The 12,182-nt window shown below is 46.5% G+C and overlaps 1 protein-coding gene across 4 annotated transcripts in view; it reads right to left on the minus strand.

Moving 5' to 3' along the window:
• The window catches only part of GRIA1 (glutamate ionotropic receptor AMPA type subunit 1), a 315,034-nt gene that overhangs the window by 280,295 nt on the left and 22,557 nt on the right, over positions 1–12,182 (minus strand). The gene's annotated exons all lie outside the window — the stretch shown is intronic.

Consider the following 12,182-nt stretch of genomic DNA (forward strand, 5'->3'; position numbering starts at 1 on the left):
AACTGAACCTGTCAAAAACTGAACTCCTCGTGTTCTCTCCCTCTACTAACCTACCTTTGCCTGGCATTGCCATCTCCGTGTGCGGGACCACCATTACTCCAAAGCAACATGCCCGCTGCCTTGGGGTCATACTTGATTCTGGGCTTTCATTCACCCCCCACATCCGATCACTGGCTCGCTTCTATTATCTGCTTCTCAAAAACATTTCTAGAATTCACCCTTTTCTTACTTTCGACTCTGCAAAAACTCTTACTGTTTCACTTATTTATTCTCGTCTGGACTATTGTAACTCTCTACTAATCGGCCTCCCTCTTACCAAACTCTCCCCCCTCCAATTTGTCCTGAATGCTGTAGCCAGGCTCATATTCCTCACCAATCATTATACCGATGCCTCTACCTTGTGCCAGTCATTACACTGGCTACCCATCCACTCCAGAATCCAGTACAAAACTACTACCCTCATCCATAAAGCACTCCATGGCTCAGCACCACCCTACATCTCCTCCCTGGTCTCAGTCTACCACCCTACCAGTGCCCTCCGCTCCACTAATGGCCTCAGGTTGCATCCTCAATAATCAGAACCTCCCACTCCCGTCTCCAAGACTTTACACGTGCTGCGCCAATTCTTTGGAATGCACTACACAGGTTAATACGATTAATCCTCAATCCCCACAGTTTTAAGCGTGCCCTAAAAATGCATTTGTTCAGACTGGCCTACCGCCTCAACACATTAACGTAACTATCCCTGGATGGCCCATTCAAAAAACTTTAACCATAATCAGGTTCCTCACATCATGTTATCATACACTTTATGCATTTAATTAGCCTTCTGTGTCTGTACTGTTACATATTTATGCTGTTAACTGGTTCATGTAGCTTAACATTAACACCCGATCCTTACACTATGGCTGGTCCGAACAACGAAAGCAATTGTTACCATCCACCTCTCGTGTCTCCCCTTTTTCCTCATACTGTAGTTTGTAAGCAGGGCCCTCATTCCTCTTGGTATCTGTTTTGATCTGTGTTTATTGTTATGCTGTAATGTCTATTGTCTGTACAAATCCCCTCTATAATGTAAAGTGCTGCGGAATATGTTGGTGCTATATGAATAAAATTATTATTATTTATAAAATGCACAGCTCCTCAATGTCCCTCCTCTCTGCTGAGAGCTCACACTGCTCAGTACAAGCTGCAGCGGTTAGTCAGGCTGGATGGGAGGAAACTACACTTGAATTCATGAGTTCTCTCACTGTGTAACTGGGCTCATTACATGCTAATCCTAACATCAGGAGTAAACAGCTATTCTGGTGGGGACTTTTAGGGTATGTGCACACGTCAGGATTTCTTGCAGAAATTTTCCTGACAAAAACTGGAAATTTTTGCCAGAAATCCGCCTGCGTTTTTTTCGCGTTTTTTCATGTGTTTTTGATGCTTTTTTGGTGCGTTTTTGGTGTGTTTTTTTTACAAATGCATAGAATAGTGGGAAAAACGCAGAAAATCCGCAAAATGAGTGAACATGCTGCTTTTTGTACTGCGGAAAAAAACGCATCATGTGCACAAAACATGCAGAATGCATTCTAAATGATAGGATGCATAATGTATGCGTTTTAATGAGTTTTTATAGCGTTTTTATCGCGAAAAAAATGCGAAAAAACCTGAACGTGTGCACATACCCTTAAAGTAAGTACAGAAGTCTCATTATATAATAATATATGCCATTTATTATGTGATATCCTCTTTAAAGTGCCGTCAATTCTGAACTAAAGAGACCTGTAAGCTACATGCGACATACTATATACTGTATACATTACGCAGGCAGTCCCCTACTTCCAGTTGCACTTGCCAATAGGGTTGAGCGAAACGGGTCGTTCATTTTCAAAAGTCGCCGACTTTTGGCAAAGTCGGGTTTCATGAAACCCGATCCGACCCCTGTGCGGGGTCGGCCATGCGGTACGCGACGTTCGCGCCAAAGTCGCGTTTCAATGACGCGAAAAGCGCCATTTCTCAGCCAATGAAGGTAAACGCAGAGTGTGGGCAGCGTGATGACATAGGTCCTGGTCCCCACCATCTTAGAGAAGGGCATTGCAGTGATTGGCTTGCTGTCTGCGGCGTCACAGGGGCTATAAAGGGGCGTTCCCGCTGACCGCCATGTTACTGCTGCTGATCTGAGCTTAGGGAGAGGTTGCTGCCGCTTCGTCAGAAGCAGGGATAGCGTTAGGCAGGGTCCATTAACCACCAAACCGCTTGTGCTGTAGCGATTTCCACTGCCCAACACCACCTTCGGTGTGCAGGGACAGTGGAAGCTACATTTTTTTTTTCCCCTCAGCGCTGTAGCTCATTGGGCTGCCCTAGAAGGCTCCCTGATAGCTGCATTGCTGTGTGTACGCCGCTGTGCAAACCAACTGCTTTTTTCAAAGCACAAATCCTCTTGTTCCTTCCTTTCTGCACAGCTATCTTTTTGGTTTGTCCACACTTTTTATTTAATTTGTGCATCAGTCCACTCCTTATTGCTGCCTGCCATACCTGGCTGAGATTACTGCAGGGAGATAGTAATTGTTGGACACTCCCTGTTTTTTTTTTTTTTTGTGGGAGATTAAGATTGACATTTCTGCTAGAGTGCCATCCCTGTCTGTGTCATCTCTCAGTCAGTGGGCCATAGAAAGCCTATTTATTTTTTTGCTTGATTTTGGTTCTAAAATCTACCTGAAAAAATCACTACATCAATCAGTGGGAGAAAAATATTGGCCTCAGGGCTTGTGTGCCACTCCTGACTCCTGTGTGCATCATCACTTACTCAGTGGGCCATAGAAAGCCCATTTTTTTTTTTTTTTTGCTTTATTTGGGTTCTAAATTCTACCTGAAAAAATCAATAAATCAATCAGTGGGAGATTAATATTGGCCTTTGGGCTTGTGTGCCAGTCCTAAGCATGCCATCTCTCTCTCTCAGATAGTGGGCCATAGAAAGCCTATTTATTTTTTATTTTTTTTATTGGGTTTATAAATTTTCCCTGGAAAAAAAAAAAAAGTGGGAGATTAATATTGGCCTCTGGGCTTGTGTGCCAGTCCTGAGCGTGCCATCTCTCTCACAAATAGTGGGCCATAGAAAGCCTATTTATTTTTTTTTTTTTGGTTTTATAAATTCTCCCTTACAAAAAAAAAGGGAGATAAATATTGGCCTCTGGGCTTGTGTGCCACTCCTGACTCCTGTGTGCGTCATCTCTCACTCAGTGGGCCATAGAAAGCCTTTTTTTGTTTTATTTGTTTTCTAAATTCTCCCTGAAAAAATCATTTTATTTTCTTTGGTTTCTAAATTCTTCCTGAAAAAATCATTTTATTCTATTTTTTTTTTTCCTAAAGTCTCCCTGAAAAAAAAAAAAAAAAAAAAAAAAATCAGTGGGAGATTAATATTGCCCTTTCTGCTTGTGTGCCAGTCTTGACTCCTGGGTGTGCCATCTCTCTCTCTCTCTCCAATTGTGGGCCATAGAAAGCCTATTATTTTTTTAGCTTGATTTGGGTTCCAAAATCTACCTGAAAAAATCACTACATCAATCAGTGGGAGATAAATATTGGCCTCTGGGCTTGTGTGCCACTCCTGACTCCTGTGTGCGTCATCTCTCACTCAGTGGGCCATAGAAAGCCTTTTTTTGTTTTATTTGTTTTCTAAATTCTCCCTGAAAAAATCATTTTATTTTATTTGGTTTCTAAATTCTTCCTGAAAAAATCATTTTATTCTATTTTTTTTTTCCTAAAGTCTCCCTGAAAACAAAAAAACAAAAAAACAAATCAGTGGGAGATTAATATTGCCCTTTCTGCTTGTGTGCCAGTCTTGACTCCTGGGTGTGCCATCTCTCTCTCTCTCTCTCTCCAATTGTGGGCCATAGAAAGCCTATTATTTTTTTTAGCTTGATTTGGGTTCCAAAATCTACCTGAAAAAATCACTACATCAATCAGTGGGAGATAAATATTGGCCTCTGGGCTTGTGTGCCACTCCTGACTCCTGTGTGCGTCATCTCTCACTCAGTGGGCCATAGAAAGCCTTTTTTTGTTTTATTTGTTTTCTAAATTCTCCCTGAAAAAATCATTTTATTTTCTTTGGTTTCTAAATTCTTCCTGAAAAAATCATTTTATTCTATTATTTTTTTTTCCTAAAGTCTCCCTGAAAAAAAAAAAAAAATCAAATCAGTGGGAGATTAATATTTACATTTGTGCTTCAGTGACAGTCCTGCGTGTGTGGCATCTCTCTCATTTGTTGCCACCAACAACAGAGTGTGTAACATTGTGCCTGATTTTCGTTGTGGTCTCACTCACCTGTAAAGGGGTAGCTAAATCATACTGAAGTTATAGCTCACCGTGTAATTTGTGTGACAGCAACAAATACCGTTAGTTTGTTTACGTTTTTAAAACAATGAGGAAGTATGGTGGAAGAGGTCGTGGCCGGGGGCGTTCATTGTCAGCTGGTAATGAGGGTAGTGGTAGTGGTGGAGCATCAGCTGGTCGTGGGAAAAAAAATATTGCACCTAAGTCTGGAGCTGTGGAGCCAGGTTCGTCGTCTGGCTACACAAGGCCTCGAACGCTCCCTTTTCTGGGAGTAGGAAAACCGCTTTTAAAGCCGGAGCAGCAAGAGCAAGTTTTGGCTTATCTTGCTGACTCAACCTCTAGCTCTTTTGCCTCCTCTCGTGAAACTGGTAAATGTCAAAGCAGCGCGTCGTTAGTGGATGTTCACGGTCAGGGACAAGTCGCTTCCTTGTCCTCTTCAGCAAAAACAACAACAGAGAAGAATGCAGCAGGCGACACAACGGGTTACTCCATGGAGCTCTTTTCACATACCGTCCCTGGCTTAGAAAGTGAAGCAGTTAACAGTCCATGCCCATTACAAGTTGAATCTGACATGGAGTGCACTGATGCACAGCCACAGCCAGACTACTATGCTGGTCCTTTGACTCAGACCACAACATTGCCCTCGCAGGGTGCTGATCAAGAATCAGACCCTAATGAGACTATGTTGCCCCATCACGAACGTTATACCACCGACCGACACGGTGACACAGACGAAGTTGCACACGAGCTACAAGAAGAGGTAATAGATGACCCAGTTCTTGACCCCGATTGGCAGCCATTGGTGGAACAGGGTGCAGGCAGCAGCAGTTCTGAAGCGGAGGAGGAGGGGCCGCAGCAGGCATCAACATCGCAACAGGTTCCATCTGCCGGGCCCGTATCTTGCCCAAAACGCGTGGCAAAGCTAAAACCTGTTGGAGGACAGCGTGGCCATCCGGTTAAAGCTCAGTCTGCAATGCCTGAAAAGGTATCCGATGCTAGAAAGAGTGCAGTCTGGCATTTTTTTAAACAACATCCAATTGATCAGCGCAAAGTCATCTGTCAAAAATGTTCAACTACCTTAAGCAGAGGACAGAATCTGAAAAGTCTCAATACAAGTTGCATGCATAGACATTTAACCACCATGCATTTGCAAGCCTGGACTAACTACCAAACGTCCCTTAAGGTTGTAGCACCCTCGGCCAATGAAGCTAGTCAGCAACGCAACATCCCTTCCGGCAGTGTAGGGCCACCATTTTCCGCACCACCTGCATTATCTGTGCAGGTTTCTTTGCCAGGCCAAAGCCGTCAGGGTCAGGGAATCACCAGTTTCGTAGTAGGAAACACTGCATCTAGGGCACCGGTGGCAACAATACCATCTCCCACCGTCTCTCAGTCTGCCATGTCCACCGGCACCCCCGCTAGTTCCACGATCTCCAGCTCTCCAGTCCAGCTCACCCTACATGAGACTATGGTTAGAAAAAGGAAGTACTTAGCCTCGCATCCGCGTACACAGGGTTTGAACGCACACATAGCTAGACTAATCTCGTTAGAGATGATGCCCTACCGGTTAGTTGAAAGCGAAGCTTTCAAAGCCCTGATGGACTACGCTGTACCACGCTACGAGCTACCCAGTCGACACTTTTTTTCCAGAAAAGCCATCCCAGCCCTCCACCAGCATGTTAAAGAGCGCATCGTCCATGCACTCAGGCAATCTGTGAGCACAAAGGTGCACCTGACAACAGATGCATGGACCAGTAGGCATGGCCAGGGACGTTACGTGTCCATCACGGCACACTGGGTAAATGTGGTGGATGCAGGGTCCACAGGGGACAGCAAGTTTGGGACAGTTCTGCCTAGCCCACGGTCTAGGAAACAATTGGCTGTAGCCGTTCGCACCCCCTCCTCCTCCTCTTCGTCCTCCTGCAGAAGCGAGAGCTCGTCCACAGACCGCAGTCGCACAACCACTCCATCCGCAGCTGCCACTGTTGCACACCAGGTCTCCCATTATGGGGCAGCTACTGGCAAACGTCAGCAGGCTGTATTGGCTATGAAGTGTTTGGGCGACAACAGACACACCGCGGAAGTTCTGTCCGAGTTCTTGCAGAAAGAAACGCAGTCGTGGCTGGGCACTGTAGATCTTGAGGCAGGCAAGGTAGTGAGTGATAACGGAAGGAATTTCATGGCTGCCATCTCCCTTTCCCAACTGAAACACATTCCTTGCCTGGCTCACACCTTAAACCTGGTGGTGCAGTGCTTCCTGAAAAGTTATCCGGGGTTATCCGACCTGCTCCTCAAAGTGCGTGGACTTTGCTCACATATCCGCCGTTCGCCCGTACACTCCAGCCGTATGCAGACCTATCAGCGTTCTTTGAACCTTCCCCAGCATCGCCTAATCATAGACGTTGCAACAAGGTGGAACTCAACACTGCACATGCTTCAGAGACTGTGTGAGCAGAGGCGGGCTGTTATGTTTTTGTGGGAGGATACACATACACGGGCAGGCAGTAGGATGGCAGACATGGAGTTGTCAGGTGTGCAGTGGTCGAAGATTCAAGACATGTGTCAAGTCCTTCAGTGTTTTGAGGAATGCACACGGCTGGTTAGTGCAGACAACGCCATAATAAGCATCAGCATCCCCCTAATGCGTCTGCTGATGCAAAGTTTGACGCACATAAAGGATCAGGCGTCTGCAGCTGAGGAAGAGGAAAGCCTTGATGACAGTCAGCCATTGTCTGGCCAGGGCAGTGTACAGGACGAGGTAGCGGGCGAAGAGGAGGAGGAGGACGAGGAGGATGATGGGGATGATTATATTTTTAATGAGGAAGCTTTTCCGGGGCCACTGGAAATTGGTGGCGCGGCAAGGCCGGGTTCTGGTTTTTTGAGGGACACAAGTGACGTGGATTTGCCTGAAACTGCCCCTCAACCAAGCACAACCGCAGATTTGAGAACTGGAACTTTGGCCCACATGGCGGATTATGCCTTACGTATCCTCAAAAGGGACACACGCATAACTAAAATGATGAATGATGACGATTACTGGTTGGCCTGCCTCCTTGATCCTCGCTATAAAGGCAAATTGCAAAATATAATGCCACATGAGAACTTGGAACTAATATTAGCAACCAAACAATCAACTCTTGTTGACCGTTTGCTTCTGGCATTCCCTGCACACAGCGCCCGTGATCGTTCTCACACGAGCTGCAGGGGCCAGCAGACCAGAGGAGTTAGAGGGGCAGAAATCAGAAGTGGCGTTGGCCAGAGGGGTTTTCTGACCAGGCTGTGGAGTGATTTTGCTATGACCGCAGACAGGACAGGTACTGCAGCATCAATTCAAAGTGACAGGAGACAACATTTGTCCAGTATGGTTACAAACTATTTTTCATCCCTTATCGATGTTCTCCCTCAACCGTCATTCCCATTTGATTACTGGGCATCAAAATTAGACACCTGGCCAGAATTGGCAGAATATGCATTGCAGGAGCTTGCTTGCCCGGCAGCTAGTGTCCTATCAGAAAGAGTATTCAGTGCTGCAGGTTCAATACTAACAGAAAAAAGGACTCGTCTGGCTACCCAAAATGTAGATGATCTAACCTTCATTAAAATGAACCACAACTGGATTTCGAAATCTTTTGCCCCACCTTGCCCGGCTGACACCTAGCTTTCCTATGAAAAGGTCTTGCCTGTGGACTATTCTGAATGCCTTTTCCAATCTCGTAATTTTCTGCACCTGATTGTCCAGCATACGACATGTTTACACCTCACTAAATGGCCAAACTCCCCACACGGGGCCGTGGTATCGACACTTGGCGACAGCACCCGTGAGAGTGCAGTTTGTCTGAAGAGGTGGGTGAGCCCGCTTTTGGTCGACGGCACTGCCACTGGGTCCCTCCTAGTACAATAAAGTGTCTCTGGCGGTGGTGGTGCGCACCCAACGTCAGACACACCGTTGTAATATGAGGGGCCCTGGGCCTGTACAGCCGGCCACAAGACAGTTTCCCCCCACCCCAGCTCAAACAGTGCTCTACCACTTGCAAAATTATCTCACAGCTCCACCAATGTTTAGTCTATGCGCTGACATCCTTCAATGCCTGCCACTGACAATACCATTGTATTGACATTTTTGTTATGTTAGGCCTTCGATGCCTGTCTGTGGTCACTCCTTCCACTAGGCCTCCACTGACCACACCACTGCTGCCCGTGTACCCCTGGAACCAATTTAAAATTGCCTACAGCCAGCCCAATTTTTTTATTTTAGGCCTTCGATGCCTGTCTGCGGTCCATTCTTTCAACTACTACTACACTGACCAGGGCACTGCTGCCCGTGTACCCCTGGAACCAATTTAAAATTGCCTACAGCCATGTGTTATTATTTTAGACCTTCGATGCCTGTCTGCGGTCACTCCTTCCACTAGGCCTCCACTGACCACACCACTGCTGCCCGTGTACCCCTGGAACCAATTTAAAATTGCCTACAGCCATGTGTTATTATTTTAGGCCTTCGATGCCTGTCTGCGGTCACTCCTTCCACTAGGCCTCCACTGACCACACCACTGCTGCCCGTGTACCCCTGGAACCAATTTAAAATTGCCTACAGCCAGCCCAATTTTTTTATTTTAGGCCTTCGATGCCTGTCTGCGGTCCATTCTTTCAACTACTACTACACTGACCAGGGCACTGCTGCCCGTGTACCCCTGGAACCAATTTAAAATTGCCTACAGCCATGTGTTATTATTTTAGACCTTCGATGCCTGTCTGCGGTCACTCCTTCCACTAGGCCTCCACTGACCACACCACTGCTGCCCGTGTACCCCTGGAACCAATTTAAAATTGCCTACAGCCATGTGTTATTATTTTAGGCCTTCGATGCCTGTCTGCGGTCACTCCTTCCACTAGGCCTCCACTGACCACACCACTGCTGCCCGTGTACCCCTGGAACCAATTTAAAATTGCCTACAGCCAGCCCAATTTTTTTATTTTAGGCCTTCGATGCCTGTCTGCGGTCCATTCTTTCAACTACTACTACACTGACCAGGGCACTGCTGCCCGTGTACCCCTGCAACCAATTTAAAATTGCCTACAGCCATGTGTTATTATTTTAGGCCTTCGATGCCTGTCTGTGGTCACTCCTTCCACTAGGCCTCCACTGACCACACCACTGCTGCCCGTGTACCCCTGGAACCAATTTAAAATTGCCTACAGCCATGTGTTATTATTTTAGGCCTTCGATGCCTGTCTGCGGTCACTCCTTCCACTAGGCCTCCACTGACCACACCACTGCTGCCCGTGTACCCCTGGAACCAATTTAAAATTGCCTACAGCCAGCCCAATTTTTTTATTTTAGGCCTTCGATGCCTGTCTGCGGTCCATTCTTTCAACTACTACTACACTGACCAGGGCACTGCTGCCCGTGTACCCCTGGAACCAATTTAAAATTGCCTACAGCCATGTGTTATTATTTTAGGCCTTCGATGCCTGTCTGTGGTCACTCCTTCCACTAGGCCTCCACTGACCACACCACTGCTGCCCGTGTACCCCTGGAACCAATTTAAAATTGCCTACAGCCATGTGTTATTATTTTAGGCCTTCGATGCCTGTCTGCGGTCACTCCTTCCACTAGGCCTCCACTGACCACACCACTGCTGCCCGTGTACCCCTGGAACCAATTTAAAATTGCCTACAGCCATGTGTTATTATTTTAGGCCTTCGATGCCTGTCTGCGGTCACTCCTTCCACTAGGCCTCCACTGACCACACCACTGCTGCCCGTGTACCCCTGGAACCAATTTAAAATTGCCTACAGCCAGCCCAATTTTTTTATTTTAGGCCTTCGATGCCTGTCTGCGGTCCATTCTTTCAACTACTACTACACTGACCAGGGCACTGCTGCCCGTGTACCCCTGGAACCAATTTAATATTGCCTACAGCCATGTGTTATTATTTTAGGCCTTCGATGCCTGTCTGTGGTCACTCCTTCCACTAGGCCTCCACTGACCACACCACTGCTGCCCGTGTACCTCTGGAACCAATTTAAAATTGCCTACAGCCATGTGTTATTATTTTAGGCCTTCGATGCCTGTCTGCGGTCACTCCTTCCACTAGGCCTCCACTGACCACACCACTGCTGCCCGTGTACCCCTGTAATCAATTTAGAATTGCCTACAGCCATGTGTTATTATTTTAGGCCTTCGATGCCTGTCTGCGGTCACTCCTTCCACTAGGCCTCCACTGACCACACCACTGCTGCCCGTGTACCCCTGGAACCAATTTAAAATTGCCTATAGCCATGTGTTATTATTTTAGGCCTTCGATGCCTGTCTGCGGTCACTCCTTCCACTAGGCCTCCACTGACCACACCACTGCTGCCCGTGTACCCCTGGAACCAATTTAAAATTGCCTACAGCCATGTGTTATTATTTTAGGCCTTCGATGCCTGTCTGCGGTCACTCCTTCCACTAGGCCTCCACTGACCACACCACTGCTGCCCGTGTACCCCTGGAACCAATTTAAAATTGCCTACAGCCAGCCCAATTTTTTTTATTTTAGGCCTTCGATGCCTGTCTGCGGTCCATTCTTTCAACTACTACTACACTGACCAGGGCACTGCTGCCCGTGTACCCCTGGAACCAATTTAAAATTGCCTACAGCCATGTGTTATTATTTTAGGCCTTCGATGCCGGTCTGCGGTCACTCCTTCCACTAGGCCTCCACTGACCACACCACTGCTGCCCGTGTACCCCTGGAACCAATTTAAAATTGCCTACAGCCATGTGTTATTATTTTAGGCCTTCGATGCCTGTCTGCGGTCACTCCTTCCACTAGGCCTCCACTGACCACACCACTGCTGCCCGTGTACCCCTGGAACCAATTTAAAATTGCCTACAGCCAGCCCAATTTTTTTATTTTAGGCCTTCGATGCCTGTCTGCGGTCCATTCTTTCAACTACTACTACACTGACCAGGGCACTGCTGCCCGTGTACCCCTGGAACCAATTTAAAATTGCCTACAGCTAATAAGATAATGTCTCCATTGGAGTGGCAAAAGTGCTGCTGCACCCTCTCTAAGGGAAGTCTTCAAACCTCTTTAGTTGAAACATCCATCAAGCTCCTACATAGGACATATTTAGTCCCGAGTAAATTACATACCATCTACCCAAATTTATCAGATCGGTGTTTTAGGGGGTGTGGAGCTCTGGGAGATCTAAAGCATATATGGTGGGACTGTCCGATTGTTTCTACACTCTGGTCAAAGACCAAATCTATTGTAGAGGAGCTATATGGTGGAACGATTCAGTTAGACGCAACGGTGTTCCTGCTGGGAGCTAGATACCCGGGCTTCTCCAACAAACTCCATAATCTAGTCAATCAATTGTTCCTCGCCGCTAAACTACACATTGCAACAAAGTGGAAAACAGCTACCCTATCTCTTTCCTCAGTAATTGACAAGATGAACGATATCATGTTATGTGAACGAATACAAGCTACAAGAGAAGACTCATGGGAACTGTACTACCAAATATGGAGACCGTGGATTGAAAGGAGCTCTAGCAGTAATCTCGACCAAACCTTAACACTATCTCTATGAGGCCAATCTGGTGTTACATTGCCTTCCTTTGACCGACTCCTTATACCTGACCATTGATAGTACTATAACACAGTAGTAGATCTCTTACTACCCTCCCCCCCCCCTTGTCTTTTTCATCCACCTGTCTTTGTCTCCGTGTTTAACTGTTTTGTTTAATAACCACCAAGGTTAATTTAGAATTTGATATTATTCATATATGCTCCCCTGCGTGGGATTCTGTTGTGAAACTTTCTTGGGTTTTTCTTTGAAAAATAAAAACTTGTTGAAACTAAAATTGCCTACAGC

Source organism: Ranitomeya imitator, chromosome 4 (genome assembly GCF_032444005.1).
Source record: "Ranitomeya imitator isolate aRanImi1 chromosome 4, aRanImi1.pri, whole genome shotgun sequence".
Lineage (NCBI taxonomy): Eukaryota > Metazoa > Chordata > Amphibia > Anura > Dendrobatidae > Ranitomeya > Ranitomeya imitator.